At 41.6% G+C, this 24,881-nt stretch overlaps 1 protein-coding gene across 10 annotated transcripts in view; it reads right to left on the bottom strand.

The window, feature by feature from the left end:
* The window catches only part of GPBP1 (GC-rich promoter binding protein 1), a 91,010-nt gene that overhangs the window by 52,576 nt on the left and 13,553 nt on the right, over window positions 1–24,881 (bottom strand). Inside the window, exon 1 of one of the 10 annotated variants that reach the window (XM_058433829.1) lies at window positions 21,411–21,429. The exons of 8 other annotated variants lie outside the window; for them this stretch is intronic. The gene's annotated coding sequence lies outside the window, so the exon portion shown is untranslated. Of the gene's footprint in view, window positions 1–12,056; window positions 12,076–21,410; window positions 21,430–24,881 lie in introns of those variants that run through there. One more of the 10 variants, XM_058433830.1, reaches the window with a different exon arrangement.

Genomic DNA, 24,881 nt, shown 5'->3' with positions numbered 1-24,881 from the left:
GACTGAGGGAAGAGGATTGCTTGAGACCAGAAGTTTGAGGCTGCAGTGAGCTATGATCACGCCACTGTACTCCAGCCCAGGTGACAGAGAAGATCCTATCTCAAAAAAAGAAGTTAACTCATGTTCTGAAAAAGTATTTAAAAAAAAAAAAAAAAAGCAAGTATATAAAGGCTAATTAAAGTTTCACAAATTCCACACCACTCGTCTTAACTGCACTGTGCCATCTGATTTTGTCTCATCTTCCTTTCCCTGTGTATGTTATGGGTTGAACTGTGTCCCCCAAGGAACAAGATTTGTATGTTCCAAGTCATAGCCCCCAATACCTCAAATGTAGCAATATTTGAAGATAAGGTCTTTAAAGAAGTGATTAACTGCAAATGAGGCAATTAGAGTGGGTTCTATTCCCATTAGACTGTGCCCTTTTAAGAAATTTGGACACATGCACAGATAAAAGGACCATGTGAAGAGGCAGCAAGCAGGCAGTCATTTGCAAGCCAAAGAGAGAGGTCTCAGAGACAACCAACCCTCTGTTGATGCCTCTATCCTGAACTTAGAACCTCCAAAACAGAGAAAATAAATGTCTGTTGTTTAAGCCACCCAGTCTGTGGTATTTGGTTATGGCAGCCCTAGTAAACTACAAACAACTTTAGAAATAGACCAACTAAAATGTTTATGTATTAAATATTTCCTTTACACATACACAACAACCAGGTACATACAGGAGACAACTACCCTCCCCACCAAAAAAGGCAAATCAACAGTCCTACTAACAACTCAGGAGTCAGGATTCCACAGCTTATTAGAAATCTTCTACTGGCCCCCCACTACTAACTTTGACTGGCTTACTGGATTGTTATATCTGAAGGTCCCATGTGGACATAAAGAGTTTAAGATACACAAATACTGCTAGTATGAAAACCCTAATTTTTTTCTCTGTCACCCGATTTACAATTTATTCATGACATCCATGAAGAATAAAAATTTCCCCAGGAGAAAGCTGGTTCTGAAAACAATAAAACCTAAGTGTACATCTTTAAGTGCACATGCCTGACTTTTTTTAAAAAAAAAGATTATTCTTCAGACTGAAAAAGAACACACTTTGACAAAAAATACACAAATAGATGAGACTTTTTTCTCTTTCTTGTTATGTTTTATTTCTGACCCTACCAAATTTGTGCCACGTTTTCAAAGAAAAACTTACTCAAATTGATTTTGTCAGAATAACAAACTTACTGGTCTTTAAAATGATTTCAGAAAACTTTAAAATAAGCTTTAAAATCACAAAGACCATCAAAAACACCCAAAATCAACCAATAGCTAAGGAATTCTAACTACAACCGAAGTACAGAGTAAAAATCCTCAATGAAATACTAGTAAACCAAATCTAGCAGCATATTAAAAGGATTAAACACCATACAAAGTAGTATTTTCCCAGGAATGCATGACTGACTCAACATACAAAAATCAATCAATAATACACCACACTAATAACATGAAAGAAAAATACCAAATGATCATCTTAATTGATGCAGAAAAAGCATTTGACAAAATCTAGCACCCTTTAATTATAAAAATACTCAACTAGAAACAAGAAGGAAACTTGCTCAACCTGATAAACAGCATCTATAAAAAAAACCACAGCACATCATCCTCAATGGTGAAAGACTGAAAGCTTTCCCCTTAAGATCGGGAACAAGACAAGAATGCCCTGCTTTCACAAGCTCTATTCAACACTGTAGTAGACGTTCTAACCATAGCAATTAGGCAAGAAAAGAAATGAAAGGCATCCTGAGCCACCACAGTGCAAAGCACCTGTAGTCCCAGATACTTGGGAGCCTGGGACGGGAGAAGTGCTAGAGCCCCGCAGTTTGAGGCTGTAGAGTGCTATAATGGCACCTGTGAAAAGTACTACACTCCAGCCGGGTGAACATAGTGAGACAGTGTCATATCTTTTTAAAAGGCATCCAAATTGGGAAGGAAGAAGTAAAATTATTCCTATTCACAGATCACATGATCTTATATAAATTCTAAAAAGTCCAGAAAAAATATGTATTAGAGCTAATTAAATTCAGGAACGCTGCAAGATACAAGATCAACACACAAAAACAGCTCTTTGTGTATACACTATTAACAATCCAAAAAAGAAATTAAGAAAACAACTCAATTCGCAGTAAAATCCAAAAGCATAAAATACCTATAATAAATAAATATAACCAAAAAAATGTTAAGACTTGCACACCAAAAACTTATTAAGACAATGCTGAAAGAAATGTTAAAAGACCTAAACAGAAAGACATCCCTGGCCGGGCACAGGGGCTCAAGCCTGTAATCCCAGCACTTTGGGAGGCCCAGGCAGGTGGATCACATGAGGTCAAGAGTTTGACACCAGGCTGGCCAACATGGTGAAACCCTGTCTCTACTAAAATAAAAAATTAGCTGGGCATGGAGGCAGGCACCTGTAATCCCAGCTACTTGGAAGGCTGAGGTAGGAGAATCACTTGAACCCAGGAGGCGGAGGTTGCAGTGAGCCGAGATCACGCCATTGCACTCCAGCCTCGACGACGGGGTGAGACTCTGTCTCAAAAAAAAAAAAAAAAGAAAAAAGACAGACAGACATCCCTGTGTTTGAGGACTGGGAAACTTAACATTGTTAAGACAGCAACACTACCCAAACATGATCTACAGATTCAACGTAATCTCTGTTAAAATTCCAACACTCGGCCAAGCTACAGCGGTTCACGCCTATAATCCCAGCACTTTGGGAGGACGAGGTGAGCGATCCCTTGAGCTCAGTGGCTCAGGACCAGCCTGGACAACATGGTGAACCCTGTCTCTACTAAAAATAAAAAAGTTAGCCAGGCATGGTGGCTCGTACCTGTGGTCCCAGCTACTTAGGACACTGAGGCGCAATGATCACTTGAGCCTGGGAAGTGGAGGTTGCAGTGAGCCAAGATCACACCACTGCACTCCAGCCTGAGCAACAAAATGAGACCCTACTGATATGGAAGGAGGCAAGGAAGTGCTGGGAAGGGAAGGGCATGGTCCCTGGCTAGGGCTCTGACCCCCTGAGAAAGAGTAAGACCCTACTGATACGGAAGTGGGCAGGCAAGCGCTGAGAAGGGAAGGGCATGGTCCCTCGCTAGGGCTCCATCCCGGGTTCTGTGCCCACGGACCTAGGTGAGGACAGGCATTTCTGTTTTCCTGCCCAAATGGTGCATTTCCCAAGACCACTCTGCCAGTCACACCCCCACCGTGTGCCTATAAAACCCTCAGAGACTCTAGTAGGCAGAGACACAAGTGGCTGGGCGTCATCGAGAGAGACATATCGGTGGAAGAACACAAATAGCTGGATGTCGAGGGGAGCATGCCGGTGGAAGACCACACTGACAGAGAGCAGGCTGGCAGGCCACTGACCAAAGAAGGGCGTGAGGTTTGGCTGGGTTTGGCTGGTGCAGTCAGAAAAGAGCCCAGGTCACTAGGCTGCAGGACTCCAGGGGAAAACACCCTCCCACTCCATCTCCCTCCTGGCTTCCCATCCATCTGCTGGAAACTTCCACTCAATAAAACCTTGCACTCGTTCTCCAAGCCCACTTGAGATCTGATTCTTCCCATACACCAAGGCAAGAAAGCCCTCTGTCCTTGCGATAAGGCAGGGCGTCTAACTGAGCTAACACAAGCCACCTACTGATGGCTAGACTAAAAGGGCACCCTGTAACACATGCCCACTGGGGCTTCAGGAGCTGTAAACATTCACCCCTAGGTGCTGCCGTGGGGTCGGAGTCCTACAGCCTGCCCTGTCTGCATGCTCTCCCTAAAGATTTCAGCAGCGGGGTGCCAAAGAAGCAAGCCACACCCCCATCACACGCCCTGCAAGGGGGATAAGAGAACTTAGCACTGTTTCACTATTTCAAAAAAGAAAAACAATCCGGCCGGGCACGGTGGCTCACACTTGTAATCCCAGCACTTTGGGAGGCCGAGGCGGGCGGACCACGAGGTCAGGAGATCGAGACCACGGTGAAACCCCGTCTCTACTAAAAATACAAAAAATTAGCCGGGCGTGGTGGCGGGCGCCTGTAGTCCCAGCTACTCGGAGAGGCTGAGGCAGGAGAATGGCGTGAACCCGGGAGGCGGAGCTTGCAGCGAGCCAAGATCGCACCACTGCACTCCAGCCTGGGTGAGAGAGCGAGACTCCGTCTCAAAAAAAAAAAAAAAAAAAAAAAAAAAAAAAATCCAACACTTTCTTTTGTGCAGAAATAAAAAAGGCCATTCTCAATTTCCTTTGGAAGTGCAAGGGGCCCTAAACATCCAAAAACAATGCAGAAAAAGAATAAAGTTACAGAACTCACACTTCCCTATTTCAAAACTTACTTTACAGTAATAGTGAGCTGGCCATTTGTAGATCTTCTTAGGAAAAATATTCAAGTCCTTTGCCCATTCTGATTATTTTTCAAGACAAAGTCTCACTCTATCACCCAGGCTGGAGTACAGTGGCACTACCATGACTCAATGCAGCCTCCACCGCCTGGGTGCAAACGACCCTACCACCTCATCCTCCCAAGTGGCTGGGAATATAGGCATGCCCCACCACACCCAGCTAATTTTAAAAATATTCTTCGTAGAGATAGGGTCTATGTTGCCCAGGTTGGTCTCAAACTCCTGGAATCAAGCAATCCTCACACTTTGGCCATAGTGATCAAAACCGTACTATGGCCTAAGAACAGACATATAAACCAGACATAAGCCCACACATCTATATCCAAGTTATTTTCAACAAGAGTGCTAAGATCATTCAATACGGAACTGTCTTTTCAAAAAAACAGACCGAGACAACTAAATAGCCATTGGACCCCCCTACCCAAACCATATACAAAAATAAACTCAGCTGGGTGCAGTAGCTCACGCCTGTAATCCCAGCACTTTGGGAGGCCAAGGCAGGTGGATCACTTGAGGTCAGGAGTTCGAGGCCAGCCTGGCCAACATGGCATCGTTGTAGGTGCCTGTAATCCCAGTTACTTGGGAGGCTGAGGCAGGACAATAGCTTGAACCCGGGAGGCAGAGGTGGCAGTGAGCCAGGATCATGCCACTACACTCCAGCCTGGGCAACAGAGCAAGATTCTGTCTCAAAAATAAATAAATAAAATAAACTCAAAATAAATCACAGACCTAAATATAAAAACAAAAACTATAAAACTCTTAGAAGAAAACAGGGAGATAAAGCTTCCTTACCTTGGATTTGGCAATGAATTCTTAAATATGACACCAAAACCAAGAGTAACAAACAAACAAACAAAAAAAACTGAACTTCATGAAAATTTAAAACATGTGCAAAGAATATTATCTATAAAGTAAAAAGACAACTGACAGAATAGAAGAAAATATATGCACCTCATATCTAATAAGGTCTAGTATCCAGAATATATAAAGAACTCTTACAACTCAACAACAGACAACTCAATTTTAAAATGTACAAAGGGCCAAATGCAGTGGCTTTGCCTGTAATCCCAGCACTTTGGGAGGCCAAGGCAGGAGGATCACTTGACCCAGGAGTTTGAGACTAACCTGGGCAACAGAGTGAGTCCCTATCTCTACAAAAAATTTTTTAAAACTTAGCCAGGTGTGGTGGGGCACACCTGTATTCCCAGCCACTCAGGAGGCTGAGGTGGGAGGATCGCCTGTGACCAGGAGGGGGGTACTGCAGTGAGCCTTGATAGTGCCAGTGCATTATAGCCTGAGTAGCAGAACAAGATCCTGTCTCAAAAAATATATAAATAAAATAAATAATAAAATAAAAATGGGCAAAGCACTTGAATATTTCTCCAAGAAGATAAACAACTGGCCAATAACCACATAAAATATACTCAATATCATTAGGGAAATGCAAATCAAAACCACAATGAAATACTAGTTCGCTCCCATTAGAATGGCTATAATCAACACAAGAAAAAAAAAACAGGCCGGGCGTGGTGGCTCACGCTTGTAATCCCAGCACTTTGGGAGGCCGAGGCGGGCGGATCACGAGGTCAGGAGATCGAGACCACAGTGAAACCCCGTCTCTACTAAAAATACAAAAAGAAAAATTAGCCGGGCATGGTGGCGGGCGCCTGTAGTCCCAGCTACTCGGAGAGGCTGAGGCAGGAGAATGGCGTGAACCCGGGAGGCGGAGCTTGCAGTGAGCCGAGATTGCGCCACTGCACTCCAGCCTGGGCGACGGAGCGAGACTCTGTCTCAAAAAAAAAAAAAAAAAAAAAAAAAAAAAAAACAGAAAATAAATGTTAGCAAAGATGTGGAAAAACCAGAACCCTTGTATATTGCTGGTATGAAGGTAAAAGGGTTCAACAACTGTAGAAGTTTGGCAATTCCTTAAAAAGTCAAACACACAATTACCACAACTCAGAAATACCATTGCTAGGTATATACACAGAAGAATTGAAAAAGGATGCTCAAATTGTTGTACACCAGTGTTCAAAACAGCACTATTCACAGTAGCCAAAAGGAAGAAACACCCCAAATGTCCATCAATAGACAAAAGAACAAAATGTGGCATACAAAATGAAATCTTAACGATCAAAAGGAATGAATTACTAACACATGCTGAGTATAAACGTCAAAAACAAAGATAAGCCAGAGACAAAAGATCACGTTGTATGCCTCAAGTTTTAAGAAGTATCCATAACAGGTAAATTCATAGAGACAGTAGGCCGGGCGCGGTGGCTCACGCTTGTAATCCCAGCACTTTGGGAGGCCGAGGCGGGTGGATCATGAGGTCAGGAGATCGAGACCATGGTGAAACCCCGTCTCTACTAAAAATACAAAAAATTAGCCGGGCGTGGTGGCGGGCGCCTGTAGTCCCAGCTACTCGGAGAGGCTGAGGCAGGAGAATGGCGTGAACCCGGGAGGCGGAGCTTGCAGTGAGCCGAGATTGCGCCACTGCACTCCAGCCTGGGCGACACAGCGAGACTCCGTCTCAAAAAAAAAAAAAAAAAATTCATAGAGACAAAAAGCAGATTGGTGTTACTAGAGACTGTTGGGAGGGTGGAATGCGGGTGACTGCTTAGAGACAGTTTTCTTTTGGGGTGATGAAAACATTCCAGAACTCAACAGAGGTAGAGGCTTGAAAACACTATGAATGTACTAAATGCCAATGAATTGTATGGTTTGAATGATTAACTTTATGTGATATTATTTTTACTTTAATAAAAGTAAGTAGAGTACTATATTATAATCTCTTGAAGAAATTAAAAAACATAAATCCAGATAAATATAAATGTATGTAAATTTAGGAAACAGGTTATTCTATAATTTCTAAGTACCTCGTCCCCCCCAAAAATTAATTGCAGCTTTGCAGTGAAATAGCCTGGCAAATGCGCCCTTAATCAACAAATCAAAGTGAACAACACCAGTAACAGAACAAACTGATATTGTGTGCCTGAACAAAACAAGCACCACTTACTTCTGTAATATTCTAGACCAAAGGTAAATAACCTGAATCTAAACATGAGAAAAGCCAAATCTGAGAGACACACTAATATAACTGACCCAAAATTTTCAAAAGTGTCAGGTTTAAATTCAAGGAAAATAATTTTTAAAAATCAATCAAGCCAGGCAAAGTGGCTCATGCCTATAATCCCAGCACTTTGGGAGGCCCAGGTGGGGGGATCGCCCAAACCCAGGAGTTTGAGACCAGCCTGGTCAATGTGGCAAAATCCAATCTCTACCAAAAAAATACAAAAATTAGCCAGGTGTGGTGGTGCAGGCCTGTTGTCCCAGCTACTCAGGAGGCTGAGGCAGGAGGATGGTTTGGGCCTGGGAGGTGGAGGTTATAGTAAGCCAAGATTGAGCCACTGTACTCCAGCCTGGGTGACAGAGCCAGACTGACCCAAAAAACACCAAAACAAAACAAACAAAAAAAAACAAGCTGTAAAACATGTTTATTCTATTTTTGAGTCATGTTTTTAACTTTTAAAAACTATGATTTTTATTCTACTGAATTGTTTGCTTCAGTTTTAACATAATTAACGAAACTTTATTAATACTTAGTAGACATCTACTGCATGCTAAGTGATCTACAGACTTCCCTTGTTGATTCTGATTCAATGGTACTTAGGCATTGCATAGAAATCTTTTTTAAAATAAATACTAAGAGTTACGGGTCATCAGATAAGGATGGTAAATGCCCTACTATTCAAAGAAGAAAACAACCTAAGGAACATGGCCTCTAAAGGTAGCAAAAATTCTATTGCTTCCCTATTTTTTAGATGTTTGGTCCAGAAAGAAGTATCCAATGTCTTATCTGTTAGTTACCAAGCTATCTGTTTACAGATCACATGATCTGAAATATGAAACTGCATTCATAAATTTTTAAGAAATCTAGGTTATTAGAAAGTCCCAACATTTGAAAACTTCCATTTCAATGTTCCTCTTATCTTAAATTTGTTAGATTCCATCCTCTTCAGTTTACCTCTTAAGCTGTCAGCACCTTTCTATGCTCTTTTTCTTTTTTTTTTTTTTTTTTTTGTTGTTGTTGTTGAGACAGAATCTTGCTCTGTCACCCAGGCTGGAGTACAGTGGTACAATCTTGGGTCACTGCAACATCCCGCTTCTGGGTTCAAGCAGTTCTTGTGTCTCAGCCTCCCAAGTAGCTGGGATTACAGATATGTAGCACCATGTGGGCCTGGGTAAATTTTTTTGTATTTTTAGTAGAGACAGGGTTTTGCCATGTTGCCCAGGCTGGTCTCGAACTCCTGTCCTCAAGTGATCTGCCCGCCTTGGCCTCCCAAAGTATGAGGAGTACAGGTGTCTATCTGTTAAATTATTCCACATGAAAACTGCTATAAATGTATGTAAGTACATACATACATACATATACATAAATATGGTACGTTCAGCCTCCTAAGAAAAATAAGGTGAAAAAAGCATTATATTCTGGAAACAAGTGCTTTTAATTCTCAATTTTTGAGACATATTAAAGATGCAACACACAAAATATAATTGAAGTTCAAAACTTACAATGAACTTAACTTTCATATAAACTTCACTACCACAAGAAAACAAGCCTTACTCTCCATAAGGTAAACAAATTTCTACTTATTGAAGTTCTCTTTCCTCACAAACTGAAGCCAACTGAGTCATCCCTGAAATTTATTCTAACAGCCTATGGAATCCTTCTTTGTTTTAAAGATTAGCAAGTTTTAATTTAGAAATATATTGCAAACAGTATGAACTCATTGGGATAAAATTTAATTTAAATCAACTCATTTATTGAATAGCTATTAATAATATGAGCAATATGGCCTAAGCACTGGAAGATACAAGGCATAAGAGAGGGCATTCCTGCCTCTAACAGCTTACGATCTAATAGCATTAACAAATAACTGTAATACAATGTTGCTGCCTCAAATCCTCTTAGAAGTGTAGACACAAGCAATTTTTTCTCTGAAATATTTACCAAAGAATGTCATCATTTCAAGGGTTCAAATGATAGATAAGCTTTAAAAAAAAAAATATGCTGCTGGGCACGGTGGCTCATGCCTGCAATCCTAGCACTTTGTGAGGCTGAAACAGGCTGATCACTGTAGGTCAGGAGTTCGAGACCAGCCTGGCCAACATGGTGAAACCCCGAGTCTACTAAAAATACAAAAATTAGCCAAGCTTGGTGGCATGCGCCTATAATCCCAGCTACTCAGGATGCTGAGGCAGGCGAATCACTTCAACCTGGGAGGTGAAGGTTGCAGTGAGCCAAGATCAGGCCATTTGCACTCCAGCCTGGTGACAAGAGTGAAACTCCATCTCAAAAAACAAAAACAGAAACAACGCTGGAGCCAGGCCCAGTGGTTCACGCCTACAATCCTAGCACTTTGGGAGGCCAAGGCAGGCCGACTGCTTGGGCCCAGGAGTTTCAGACAAGCCTGGTCAACATGGCGAAACCTCGCCTCTACAAAAACTAGCCGAGCGTAGTGGCATGCACCCGTAGTCCCAGCTACTAGGAAGGTTGAGGTAGGAGGATCACCTGAGCCTGGGAAGTCAAGGCTACAGTGATCAATGATCGCTCCATTACACTCCAGCCTAGGCAACCAAGTGAGACGCCATCTCAAAAAAAAAAAAAAAAAAAAAAAAAAAAGCCAGACTAACTTAAATTTTAAAAAGGCAGAATTATGAAAGATTAAAGTAATTTGCCCCTAAGCTACAAGAGCCAATAAATGACAGAAACTAGGCAATGTGAACCTAGGTCCCCCTGCCTCAAAAGCCCACTTTTTCACTACAGTATCTGTCTCAAATGTTCCCACAGCAATTACTGAATGTTAACAAACCCATTCTCCTGACCTCCAAAGACATTTTTCAGAAAGTAACCAAATAACCCGTCTTCAAGACCTGTTTAACAAGTTAATGAAATTTCTGCGTTGCACTACAATATCCATGTGTTTTAATATAAAAAAGAATGTTTACTGACTATCAAGTAAAATAACCTTACAGCAAGAGGCCACCTTAGGTGTCGGCTACCCTAGGTGTTTCTTAAGCAATTTGTATAAAAAAACACTGCTGAACTATGTAAAATCCTACAGATGGCTTAGTTCAACATGGACAAAAATAAGGCTACATGACTATGGTATTATCAAAAAGAACTATCTGGCCAGATGCAGTGGCTCATGCCTATAATTCCAGCACTTAGGAGTTCGAGACCAGCCTGGGTGACACAGTGAAACATCATCCCTACTAAAAATTTTTCAAAATTAGGAGACCAATTTGAGTAATAACTCCATCTCCCGTGTGGCATGGGCAGCAATGCATCAATTAAAGTCTTTCTTTACTGGGAAAAAAAAAAATTAGCTGCACATGGTAGCACACACTTGTAGTCCCAGTTTCTCAGGAGGCTGAGGCAGAAGGATCACGAGCCTGAGCAACAGAGCAGGGCCCTGACTCAAAATGAGAAATACCTGACAATTACCTCATACAATACAGAATTTAACTTTTTAAAAAACAAGGCTCATGGCCGAACACAGTGGCTCATGTCTGTAATCCAAGCACTCTGGGAGGCTGAGGAGGGCAGATTACCCAAGATCAGGAGTTCGAGACCAGCCTGGCCAAGATGGTGAAACCCTGTCTCTACTAAAAATACAAAAATTAGCCAGGCATGGGCCAGGAACGGTGGCTCAAGCCTGTAATCCCAGCACTTTGGGAGGCCGAGGTGGGCGAATCACGAGGTCAGGAGATCAAGACCATCCTAACACAGTGAAACCCCATCTCTAATAAAAATACAAAATAGCCAGGCGTGGTGGCTGGCGCCTGTAGTCCCAGCTATTTGTTAGGCTGAGGCAGGAGAATGGCGTGAACCCAGGAGGCGAAGCTTGCAGTGAGCCAAGATCATGCCACTGCACTCCAGCCTGGCCAATAGAGTGAGACTCCATCTCAAAAAAAAAAAAAAAAAAAAAATTAGCCAGGCATGGTGGCAGCCACCTGTAATCCCAGCTACTCAGGAAGTTGAGAATAGCCTGAGCCCAGGAGGTGGAGACTGCAGTGAGCCAAGTTCATGCCCCTGTACTCCAGCTGGGCAACAAGGGTGAGACTCTGTCTCAAAAAACACAAAACAAAACAAAAAACAGGGTTCATATACTAGAATCAATAATTACCAATGAGCTGCTAATGTACCATCCCTTAAGATACAAAAGTAAGTTTTGTTATTTAAAATTTTCAGGCCAGGCACAGTGGCTGACACCTGTAATCTCAGCACTTTGGGAGGCCGAGGCGGGAGAATCACAAGGTCAGGAGTTCGAGGCCAGCCTGGCCAACTTGGTGAAACCCTGTCTCTACTAAAGATACAAAAAATTAGCCAGCCATGGTGGCGCATGCCTGTAATCCCAGCTACTCGGGAGGCTGAGGCAGGAGAATCACTTGAACCCAGGAGGCAGGTGGCAGTGAGCCGAGATCGTGCCATTGCACTCCAGTCTGGGAGACAGTATGATACTCCATCTCAAAAACAAAAAAATTCGAACTTATTTACTCAAGACACAGAAACTACAATGCTTTATGTTTTGTTTTAATTAAGCAGAAAATGAAATTACCTTCCCAAGGAATAATATAGAAAGAACATGGAATTTATCATCGTTTCTCCCTGCCTGCACCCGTGCCTTGGCCAGCAGCATAATTCTAAAACGAAAGAAAGAAAAGGAAGGAAAGGGAAGGAAGTGGGGGGGGCGGGGAATGGAGGGGTGGGGCGAGATGAGGTGAGGCAACAAAGTCACTTTAAGAATGGGCCACAGAGCAAGACTTCGTCTCAAAAAAAAAAAGAATTTCAAGTAAGGGCCAGGCACAGTGGCTCATGCCTGTAAACCTAGCACTTTGCGGTGGGTAGATCACTTGAAGTCAAGAGTTCCAAAAGAAAAAAAAAACCATTGTTAAAAATACATCTGAAACCACTCGGTCTAGTCAACCAAACACCACTTAATATATTCCAGGTATACCTAAATTAAAGTAGTATTGAACAGCACACAGCAGTATGAGAAATCAGAACTTAACCCGGCAGGCAAGGGAAGTATTTAGAAGTTTTAAAGTGACAATTATATATCTGGTAGTATGCTTTCAGAAAATAAATCTTGGGGGAAGGGATAGCATTAGGAGATATACATAATGTAAATGACGAGTTAATGGGTGCAGCACACCAACGTGGCACATGTATACATATGTAATAAACCTGCACGTTGTGCACATGTACCCTAGAACTTAAAGTATAATAAAAATATATATATATAAAAAGAAAAGAAAAGAAATCTCAGCAATGTGTTAAAGGAAGGGGAAGTGTCACCTTTCAATTCTTATCTCCTTCAGCCACTTTCCTTTCCAGGGCTAACCCAATACACCACATTACTGGTTTCCCCTGTATCCCTATGGCTGCTCCTCCTCAGTCTCATCAGGTTCTGCCCATCCCTAATGTTCATATATCCCAATGTCTAGTCCTAGTTCTAACACTAATAATATATAAAACAGTAAGTCAAAAACTATAAAAAATAGAAACTAAATACTATGACACAGCTGACTTTTGTTATATACAAAACAAGAATATCACTAGTTTTACTTCACAGGAGTATGATTACATACAACTATTTTGTATGTTAAAAGAACATAAATTGATATAGTAGTACTCTGAAAGAACACAGAAAAGAACTGTACTAAGTGTACCCTGCCATTGTAAATGTACTCTTTGATTTTGTTTGAGAAATATTTATTGGAGTCCAAATCATGATTAATTCATATTAAATCCTACTTTATCATCATGAGATATAGTAAGATTTTTCCTGTTTAACAGATGCCTATTACCTAAAGAAACAAAATACTTTTAAGCATAAAATTATTGCAACTGCAAAGCCAAACAATATATTCATAACTGGAAAAAAACAAAATGTGAAATAAATGACACTGACGTACCAAAAAGAGTTAAATAATTACTACACTGACGTACCAAAAAGAGTTAAATAATTACTAATAAATATTTATTTGAGACAGTCTCACTCTGTCACCCAGGCTGCAACCTCCACCTCCGAGGTTCAAGCAATTCTCCTGCCTCAGCCTCCCGAGTAGCTGGATTACAGGCACGCGCCACCATGCTCGGCTAATGTTTGTATTTTTAATAGAGACAAGGTTGCACCATGTTGGCCAGGCTGGTCTCGAACTCCTGACCTCAAGCAATCCGCCCGTCTCAGCCTCCCAAAGTGCTGAGATTACAGGTGTGACCGCACCCGGCCTAATAAATATTTATAAATAACTATAAAAAACTAAGAAAACTATGGTAACCACTACCATAATAGAAATATAAAAATACTCGATTTACACAAGATACTGAACTTGTTTATTCTGTTCATTAGTACCCATTACAAATACAACAGGATTTCAAGTTCATGATGGCATCCTGACTTCAAAGATCCCATTAAAAAGGCAAAACAAAGGAGTTAAAGAATAATAAAGGAATAAAACTGTGATAATGAAAAGGCCATGAGCCACTTCATGAAATTTTTGGAATGACATAAATGAAAGCATAATAACTGATGAAACTAGACAATGAAAGCCAAGGCCTAGAATACATGTGGAAGGTAGAATACAGTGGGAAGCTGATCTGCTCCCTAGAATGCTGAAATGATTTGGGACTGCAAAACTGCAGATACAAAGGACGGCAGAGTGGGAAATGGGATTGAAAAGAAGTAGCTGAAAAACTTGAATGCACAATTGTCTACATGAATATAAGCAAACACATAAACATAACGACACCCAAACAAAAAGGAAAGGTAGATTCTCTCAAACACAAATAAGGAGCTAATATGGGTTCTGGCACCAAAAGATATTTGGCTTTTCAGGGTCCTAGAACATTGACAGCCGTCCCATAAGCACTGCTCACATACACATAACTCTCAACTTTTTATTGCCTCATTCTTAAATATGTACTAATAATCATCAAACATTTTAAGCAAAGTAGCAAATGAAAGAGATCATTAAAAAAACTATTAACAAAAAGGAAACAAAGAATTTGAGAAATAACTAGCAAGATAAATGAATTTTTCAGAACCAAGGACAAAGAACAACTTCTAGAAAGAAAACATCTGCCTGCAAATGAAGAAAAAAATAAGACATCAAGCAAAAAAAATTGAAGCAGGCTGGGCGCGATGGCTCCCGCCTGTAATCCCAGCACTTTGAGAGGCTGACGTGGGTGGATCACCTGAGGTCAGGAGTTCTAGACCAGCCTGGCCAACATGGCAAAACCCCATCTCTACTAAAAATACAAAAACTTAGATGGGCATGGTGGCGGGCGCCTGTAATCCCAGCTACTTGGGAGGCTGAGGCAGGAGAACTGCTTGAACCAGGAGGCGGAGGTTGCAGTGGGCTGAGATCACGCCACTGCACTCCAGCATGAGCGACAGAGTGAGACTGTCAAAAAAAAAAAAAAAAAAAAGCAAAATGATATCCTTTTACAATTTTGGGAAGCCTAGGGACTGCTTCAGGAGAGTTCCTGCTCTGAGCATGGAAATAAAGATTCTATAATGATTCTTCTCCTCAAATGGAGGAGGACAATGTGTAGGAAAGCCTTGTAAACTGTAAACTACTATACAAATTACTTTTTTTTAAAAAAAAATGGGCTAGGTGTGATGGCCAGGCAGGAGGATCACTTGAGGTCAGGAATTTAAGATCAGCCTGGGCAATATAGTGAAACCCTGTCTCTACTAAAATTCAAAACAGGTCGGGCGTGGTGGCTCACGCCTATATCCCAGCACTGTGGGAGGCTGAGGCGGGCGAATTACTTGAGGCCAGGAGTTCGAGACCAGCCTAGCCAACATGGTGAAATCCCATCTCTAATAAAAATTAAAAAACTAGCCAGGCATGGTGGTGCACTCCTGTAATCCCAGCTACTTGGAAAGCTGAGGCAGGAGAATCGCATGAACCCAGGAAGCAGAGGTTGTAGTGAGCCAAGATCGTGCCACTGAACTCCAGCCTGGGCAACACAGCAAGACTCCGTCTCAAAAATAATAATAATAATAAAATAAAATTCAAAACAATTAGCCAGGCATGGTGGCACACTCCTGTGGTCCCAGCTACTTTGGGGGCTGAGGCAGGACAATGGCTTGAGCCCAGCAAGTCGAGATTGCAGTGAGCCCTGATTGTTCCACTGTATCACTCCAGCCTGGAAGACAGAGCAAGACCTTGTCTCCATAAATAAATAAATAAATAAATAAATAAATAAATAAATAAATAAATAAGTAGATCATGACACTTTTATTTAAATCCTAGTCCTTTTAGCACCATGAAAGCAAATTTGTTCAGTGGTTATTTGCCATTTATAGCATCTGATGCTACACAACACAAAACAGGTGGAAAACAAAGGTGCACTAAGGTAATGCTTATCCTGAAATTACCAAATGTGAAATCCACCAGATTAAATTTCTCTACTATGAATTTCATAACAAATTAATTCCATAACTGGTTACTTGGTGTTGAAACTCCACATCAGTAAAGAACAATCGAAAGAAGTCTTGACTCTGAGGCCAGGCATGGTGGCTTACACCTGTAATCTCAGCACTTCTGGGGAAGTTAAGACGGGAGGATCACTTGAGGCCAGAACTTTGAGACCAGCCTGGCCAAAAAGAGAGTCCTTGGCTCTACAAAATACTAAGAAAATAAAAAAATAAATCTCGACTTTAAAAACTGAAAGTAGGTAGGCAGAGATAGAAAACGCTGACAAAAAGTAACCATCATACGGAAAACGAAATACCGAGAGCCTATATGCAGATATCATATTGACTTTTACATATCTCAACTGTTGCAAAAAAAAAAAAAATTATTTTTTATTTATTTATTTTTTTTGGAGATGGAGTTTCGCTCTGTCACCGAGGCTGGAGTGCAGTGGCGCGATCTCAGCTCACTACAACCTCCGCCTCTCTAGTTCAAGTGACTCTTCTGCCTCGGCCTCCAGAGTAGCTGGGACTATAGGCGCACGCCACCACGCCCGGCTAATTTTTGTATTTTTAGTAGAGACGGAGTTTCACCACATTGGCCAGGAGGGTCACGAACTCCTGACCTCAGGTGATCCGCCCACCTCGGCCTCCCAAAGTGTTGGGATTACAGGCACTCACGAGCCACTGTGTCCAGCCAAAAAACGTATTTTAATATTCATTTCACAAATAAAAAACCTTTGGGCTTAAAGAGGTTGTGCCTAAGTCATCACGGCTAGCTCCTAATGAGCTTCAAATACAAGCAAATACATCTTACTCCAGTCTTTTTTCATCTACATTATGGTACAGAATTCAGTTTTAAAACTACACCTTCGCTAACTCCAACAAAATAGGCTTTATAATTTGCATGTCTCAGGCTAATCAACTTCCTAGAATTAGAAAGTAATTAATTAAACAAAATGTTAATAAAATTTCTAGGCCAGACGTGGTACACTTTGGGAAGTCAAGGCAGAAAGACCATTTATGCCCAGGAGTTGGAGACCAGCCTGGGCAACATAGGAAGACTCCATCTCCACAAAATATACAAGAAATTAGCCAGGCATGATAGCATGTGCCTCTAGTCCCAGCTACTTAAGAGACTGAAATGGGAGGATCACTTGGGCCCGGGTGGTCAAAGCTGCAGTGAGCTGTGATCGTGCCACTGCACTCTAGCCTGGGAAATAAACCCTGTCTCAAAAAGAAAAAAGAACTCAATAGAAAAATGCGCAAAAGATATAAACAAAGTTCAAAGAAACTGATCTTATACATGGAAAATTTTTATTCTCATTCAAAAAAAAAAAAAACCCATCCTCAAAAACCTAAAAACAGAACTGCCATATGATCCAGCAAGCCCACTGCTGGGTATATGTCCAAAACAAGGGAAATCAGTATATGGAAAAAGATATCTGTATTCCTATGTTTACTGCAGTAATATTCACAACAGCCAAGATATGGAATCAACCTTACTGTCAATCAACGAATGAATGGATATAGAAAACATGGTATGTGTATGGCTATGGAATATTATTCAGCCATAAAAAAGAACAAAATCCCAAAATCCCGTCATTTGCAACAACAAGGATGGAACCAGAGGACAGTATGTTAAATGAAATAACCCAGGCACAGAAAAACAAATACTGCCACATTCTCTTATGTGGGAGGTTAAAATGAACTCACAGAGAGAGGAGAATAATGGTTACTAGAGGCTGGGGAGTGGGAAGGTTGGTGAGATAAAGAGCGGGTGGTTAGTTGGTACAAAAATAGTTAGAAGGAATAAGATCTAGTATTTGGTAGCACAACAGGGCAACTACAGTTAACAATAATAATATATTTCAAAATTAACTAAAATGGAGTTGGAGTGTTCCTAATATAAAAAATTATGAATGCTTAAAGTGATATTCCCACTACCCTGATTTGGTCATTACACACTGTATGCTTGTATCAAAATATGTGCTCCTTAAATATGTGTAACTATTATGCATCCATAAGTAGAAATATGTATTTTTTTACACAACGCAAAAATGCCAAACAAAAAGGTCTGATACACCTCATTAGCACTAGAAATTTACATTGGTACACCTCTATGGAAAACTGGGCATTATCCCAAATTACACTCAGAAATTCACTTACAGGAATTTGCCTTATATTTACGAGAACTATTCACTAGCGCTACTCATGAAACAAAAACCAGAAACAGGCTAATGTACATCAATAGAGGTCTAGTTATACTACCATTCAGCCAATAAAAAGAATGAGGTAACTTTACACATATTAATATGGAATAATGTTCTCAGTTCATTAAGTAAAAAAAGACTGTAGAGCAGGGTAGACATGATGCTACTACTTGTATTAGAAAGCAAAAGAATGTGGTTTTATATACATCTCTAAAATACCTAAGAAACTAACAGTGGTTTCCGCAGAGGGGAACTGCTGAGAAACAGGATTAAAGGGGTGACTTTCCCCTAAACCTCTTGTGGTACACCTTTTGTAATTTGTGTGCATAAATTCAAAACAATTTTAAATCTTTTTTAGTCTGACTCAATTTTACTGTTTCCTGAATAAACTGTGTTGTTGTTTTTTTTTTTCAAATCCTTAAACTCTTAATCCATTTTTTTTCTGAAACTGAGTTAGGCTGAAGACCAATCATCCCAAGCACAGGAAACAAGTTCCAACAATTAATTTTTTAAATGTGCCTAACCCTACGAACCAGATAGCACTAACAAAGACAGAATACTTTACATATATATATATATTTTTTGAGACAGGGTCTCACTCTATTGCCCAGGCTTGAGTGCAGTGGCATGATCTTGGCTCACTGCAACCTCCACCTCCTGGGCTCAAGCGATCTTCCCACCTCAGCCCCTCAAGCAGGTGGGACTACAGGTGCAAGTCACCATGCCCAGGTAGTTTTTGTATTTTTTTGTGGAGATGGGGTTTCATCATGTTGCCCAAGCTGGTCTCAAATTCCTGAACTCAAGTGATCTCCTACCTCGACCTCCCAAAGTGCTGGATTACAGGAGTAAGCCACAGCACTCGGCCTAGGCAGTTTCTTTCTGAGATGGAGTTTTGCTCTTGTCACCCAGGCTAGAGCACAATGGCTCGATCTCGGCTCACTGCAACCTCGGCCTCCCAGTTCAAGCAATTCTCCTGCCTCAGCCTCCTGAGTATCTGTGATTACAGGCACTCGCCACCATGCCCAGCTAATTTTTTTATTTTTAGTTGAGACAGCGTTTCACCATGTTGGCCAGGTTGGTCTTGAACTCCTGACCTTAGGTGATCCACTCGCCTTGGCGTCCCAAAGTGCTGGGATTACAGACATGAGTCACCATGCCTGGCCAGCAGTTCCTTTAACATTCAACTCATTTAGTCCTCATCCCATCCCCAGGAGGTTGATGTTACCTTCTTTTCAAAACAAGAAAAATAAGTGTTTATATAAATGCGAAGTCCATTTTAAAGTTCCCAAGGTCATATAGTAGCTGAAACTCTTAACTACTCTGGATACATATACATACTATAAGTAACACAGGATACATCAGGCAGAAATCTTACCTAACACAAAACATTAGCCTTCGTAATACACATATTAACTCCTAATGTATTTTTTTTTTGAGACGGAGTTTCGCTCGTTACCCAGACTGGAGTGCAATGGCGTGATTGCAGCTCACCGCAACCTCTGCCTCCCGGGTTCAAGAGATTCTCCTGCCTCAGCCTCCTGAGTAGCTGGGATTACAGGCATTCACCACCACACCAGGCTAATTTTGTATTTTTAGTAGAGACGAAGTTTCTCCACGTTGGTCAGACTGGTCTCGAACTCCTGACCTCAGGTGATCCACCTACCTCAGCCTCCCAAAGTGCTGGGATTACAGGCGTGAGCCACCACACCCAGCCAACTCCTAAATTTTAAGTTTTACTCAGGCACTGTCTTACACGACTGCTGTGTCAAAAAGTACAAAATACAGGTCTCAATCACCTAGACAGGTAAAAGATGAGCAGTTTGAGCTACCACTGCAATCTAGCGCTATCCCCAAACAGACTACTGTCCTCTCAGCAAATTAAGTACTCAGAAGTACTTAACAGGAAGTACTTAATAGAAATGTGAAACTACCAGTCAAGTTAAAAGAAAAAAATTAAGGCACCCAGCTCAGGTAAGTGCATTTTTCAAGTAGTTTTCAATCTAGCCAGTGTTCCAGAAACAATTTCAACACTCTCCTGAGAATACTCACCTGTAACAGCCTCAAGTTTAGCATCCTTCTAAGAGCTTCAGTAAATAAGGTCCTTGCGAGGGATCTATAACATGTTTTTCTTACACAGAACGAAAACAAGATCACACAGGTAAACTCTGTAACACCAAAAATAATTAAAGCTCTGTGGACATTTATCTGCATTAGTTTCCTCCTCAAAGACACACTACAAATGAACTATCATGGTCTGATCTCTGAAAACTTAAATTCTGCTCATATATTTCAAAGCCACTCCTTAAAACCTAGATAGGCCGGCGTGGTGGCTCACGCCTGTAATCCCAGCACTTTGGGAGGCAGAAGCGGGCGGATCATGAGGTCAAGAGATCGAGATCTCCATTCTGGCCTACACAGTGAAACCTCGTCTCTACTAAAAATGCAAAAATTAGCTGGGTGTGGTGGTATATGCCTGTAGTCCCAGCTACTCAGGAGGCTGAGGCAGGAGAATCACTTGAACCCAGGAGGCGGAGGTTGCAGTGAGCTGAGATCGCACCACTGCACTCCCGCCTGGTGACAGAGTGACACTTGGTCTCAAACAAACAAACAAACAAACAAAACCTGAAGATAAATGTATTTTGTTTCTTTGAACCTGAGAGCAAAAATTACCTAGGTTTCAAGCCTTCTGACTCAACAGTTCAAAATCAGGGAAATTTTTAAAGGCAAGGGTCACAGTAAACAAATCTTTATGAGATGAGGCAGTCCCTTCAAAAAGCTAAGAGCAAGGCCGGGCACGGCGGCTCACACCTGTAATTCAAGCACTCTGGACAGCAGAAGCAGATGGATCACTTGAGGTCCGGAGTTCAAGACCAGCCTGGCCAACATGGCGAAACCCGCCTCTACTAAAAATACAAAAATTAGCTGAATTAGCCAGTCATGATGGCAAGCACCTGTAATTCCAGCTACTTGGGAGGCTGAGACACAAGAATCACTTGAACCAAGGAGGCAGAGGTTACAGTAGGCCAAAGTTGTGCCACTACACTCCAGCCTGGGTGATGGAGAATGCCTTAAAAAAAAAAAAAAAAGAAAAGAAAAGAAAAAACAGCTAAGAGCAGCCAGGCACAATGGCTCACACCTGTAACTCCAGCACTTGGGGAGGCCAAGGCGGGCAGATCACTTGAACCCCAGAGCTCCAGACCAGTCTAGGCAACATGGCAAAACCCGTCTCTACCAAAAAATACAAAAATTAGTCAGACGTGGTGGTACGTACCTGTAGTCCCAGCTACTCGGAAGGCTGAGGCGGGAAGATTGCTTGAGCCCAGGAGGTCAAGGCTGCAGTGAGCTGTGATCATGGACCACACTCTAGCCTGGGTGACAGAGCAAGACCTTGTCTCAGGAAAAAAAAAAAAATGCTAACAGCAAATCCAAAGCCAGTCTTGAATCTAGCAGACAAAAAGCTCACATAACAAATTATTTAATTCTAGGCACATAAAATAGCTTTTTTTTTTTTTTTTTTTAAACTGAGACAGTCTTGCACTGTCACCCAGGCTGGAGTGCAGTAGCGTGATCTCAGCTCACTGCAACCTCCACCTCCTGGGTTCAAGTGGTTCTCCCGCCTCAGCCTCCCAGTAATTGAGATTACAGGTGCGTGCCACGACGCTCAGCTAATTTTTGTACTTTTAGTAGAGATGGGGTTTCACCGTGTTGGCCAGGCTGGTCTCAAACTCCTGACCTCAGGTGATCCACCTGCCTCGGCCTCCCAAAGTGCTGGGATTACAGGTATGAGCCACCATGCCTAGCTGATAAAACAGCTTCTAAATGACATGACAACAAATCAACCCTCCTATAATCCAACAACAAATTCCACCTAGTCCCCAAGGAGTTAAAAATAGCTCTATAATAAAAACAACCATATACACCCAATCCCCCCGCTAAAAAAAAGGCTAAATTATTTATAAATGTTAATAGTTCTTCTACTGTGCAAATAAGTGCACTGAGACTACAACAGTAAACAAATGAGACAAGGTCCCTGCTTTCAAAGAGCTTATGTGATAAAGACAGGCACAGAGTAAACAAGATAATTATAGGCTGTGCTTTAAGTGAAATAATACAGAACAATAAGAGAAATCAGAGTATTGACTAGAGTGGCCCACTTTACACAGAATGGTTAGAGAATCTCAGAGGTTAGGTTTGAGCTAAAATTGAGCTGACAAGGGAAGAACAGAGAAGAGGGAACAAATATAAAGAAAAATGTCTCATGTGTTCAGGTAAGAGAAAGAAGGCCAATGGGCCAGTAAGGCAGTAAGCAAGGTTCCAGAGAAGGAGAGGGAACAAATAAACAATGCAGATCCTTGCAGGCTATGGAGTATGCATGTTATTTTTAGATCCAATGGAAAGACATTAAAGGGCTTTAAGCACAATAATGACACAATCTTGAATATCATTTTTAAAGGATCACTCTGATCTGTGAATAATGAACTAGAGTACACAATGGTACAGCAATAAACTTAAAAGGCTACCACAGTAGTTCAAGTGAAAAAAGAAAGTGGGCCGAGCGCAGTGGCTCAGGCCTGTAATCTCAGCACTTTGGGAGGCCAAGGTGGGTGGATCACCTCAGGCCAGGAGTTCGAGACCTGCCTGTCCAACATAGTAAAACCCTGTCTCTACTAAAAATACAAAATTAGCTGGGCTGGGCATGGTGGCTCATGCCTATAATCCCAACACTTTGGGAGGCCTAGGTCGGCAGATCACCTGAGGTCAGGAGGTCAAGACCAGCCCGGCCAACATGACAAAGCCCCGTCTCTACTAAAAACACAAAAATTAGCTGGGCATGGTGGCAGGCACCTGTTAATCCCAACTACTCAGTAGACTGAGGCATGAGAATCACCTGAACTGGGAAGTGGAAGTTGCAGTGAACCGAGATAGTGGCACTGAATTCCAGCCTGGGGGACACAGCGAGACTGTCTTCCAAAAAAAAGACAAAAAAAAAATTAGCCGGGTATGGTGGTGCATGCCTGTAATCCCAGCTACTTGGGAGGCAGAGGTTACAGTGAGCCAAGATCACATCATTGTACTCCAGCCTGGGCAACAAGAGCGAAACTTCGTCACAAAGAAAGACAGAGGCTTGTACAAGTCTAGTAGCAGTGGGATATAAATGAATACTTTTAGGAGATTTTGAAGGTAGAACACATAATTTGCTAATGGATTAGATGGGGGAAAAGAAGAAATCCAAAGATGATTCCCACGTGTTTTAGCTTAAATAAATAGGTAGCTGGTGGAGCCATACTGAGATGAGAAAGAACAGAGAGAGTATGGGGCTAGGAAGTAAGACTGTAGTTTGCCTTTTATTTTTTTTTTTGAGACGATATCTCGCCCTGTCGCCCAGGCTGGAGTGCAGTGCCACGATCTCGGCTCACTACAAACTCCGCCTGCCATGTTTAAGCAATTCTCGTGCCTCAGCCTCCAGAGTAGCTGGGATTACAGGCACCCACCACCATACCCAGCTAATTTCTTTTTTTTTTTTTTTTTTTTAAGTAAAGACAGGATTTCACCATGCTGCCCAGGCTGGTCTCAAACTCCCGAGCAATCCACCTGCCTCAGCTTTCCAAAGTGCTGGGATTATAGACGTAAGCCTCTATGTCCAGCCTGAGTGTAGCATTGAACGTTAAATTTTACGTGTAGAGGATTCAAGACGGCAGTTAATTTATAAGCCTGGAATATGGGGAGAAGATCTGAACTGGAAATTTAAACTTGAGATCATTTGCATAAATATACCTTTTAAAGCTATGGTATCGTATCACAAATTACAGAAGTATTATCCCAAGAGTGGAATGCATGTGCTTCAACAATTTTTTTTTTTTTTTTTTTTGAGACAGAGTCTCATTCTGTTGCCCAGGCTGGGATGCAGTGGTGCGATCTCAGCTCACCGCAACTTTCACTTCCTGAGATCAAGTGATTCGCTCGCCTTAGCTTCCTGTGTAGCTGGGACTACAGACATGCACAATCATGCCCAGCTAATTTTTGTATTTTTTTGGTAGAGATGGGGTTTCGCTATGTTGTTGCCCAGGCTGGTCTCAAACTCCTGACCTCAAGTGATCCACCCACCTCAGCTTCCCAAGTGCTGAGATTACAGGCATGAGCCACCAAGCCCACCTCGATAATTTTAAATCTGTCATATATACATATATATACATACATATTATACACACACAAATACATTATACATATATATATATATCTGGTTTCTGCTTCTTCTGTCCCTTCAATTTATACTTACCTATGTCCTCCAATTCATAATCTCTCCCTCCTGGTTGATCATATGATATGGTCTTCAACCACTACCACCTGTGACCAGCCACAACACCATTGTCTGTATTATTTTACAATTTCAAAGCATTTAGCGTTCATTATTTCACTTGACCTTAATAACAACTCTGTGAGGCACTATTTTATAGAGCAAGAATTAAGTCATAAAGACTATGTTGGCCAATATCACATAGCTATTATATAATGTAACAGATGGCATGAAACCATAATTCAAATTCAAGGACTCTTTTTATTCTGTATTCACAGAACTTCACTGCAAACTACATGGACAGAGGAATCTTACATTTTTGCCTTGTTCACTAGAAAATCCCCAGCACCAACGATACCATAGGCATTCAAACATTTCCTGAGGCAAAGGAAATCTCTAGCACATAATTAGCACTCGAGAGAGAAGAGTCCCAAATCCACTGTTGAG

Source organism: Hylobates moloch, unplaced genomic scaffold (genome assembly GCF_009828535.3).
Source record: "Hylobates moloch isolate HMO894 unplaced genomic scaffold, HMol_V3 SCAFFOLD_23, whole genome shotgun sequence".
NCBI classification, from domain to species: Eukaryota; Metazoa; Chordata; class Mammalia; order Primates; family Hylobatidae; genus Hylobates; species Hylobates moloch.
This window is presented reverse-complemented; position numbering and strand designations above follow the sequence as displayed.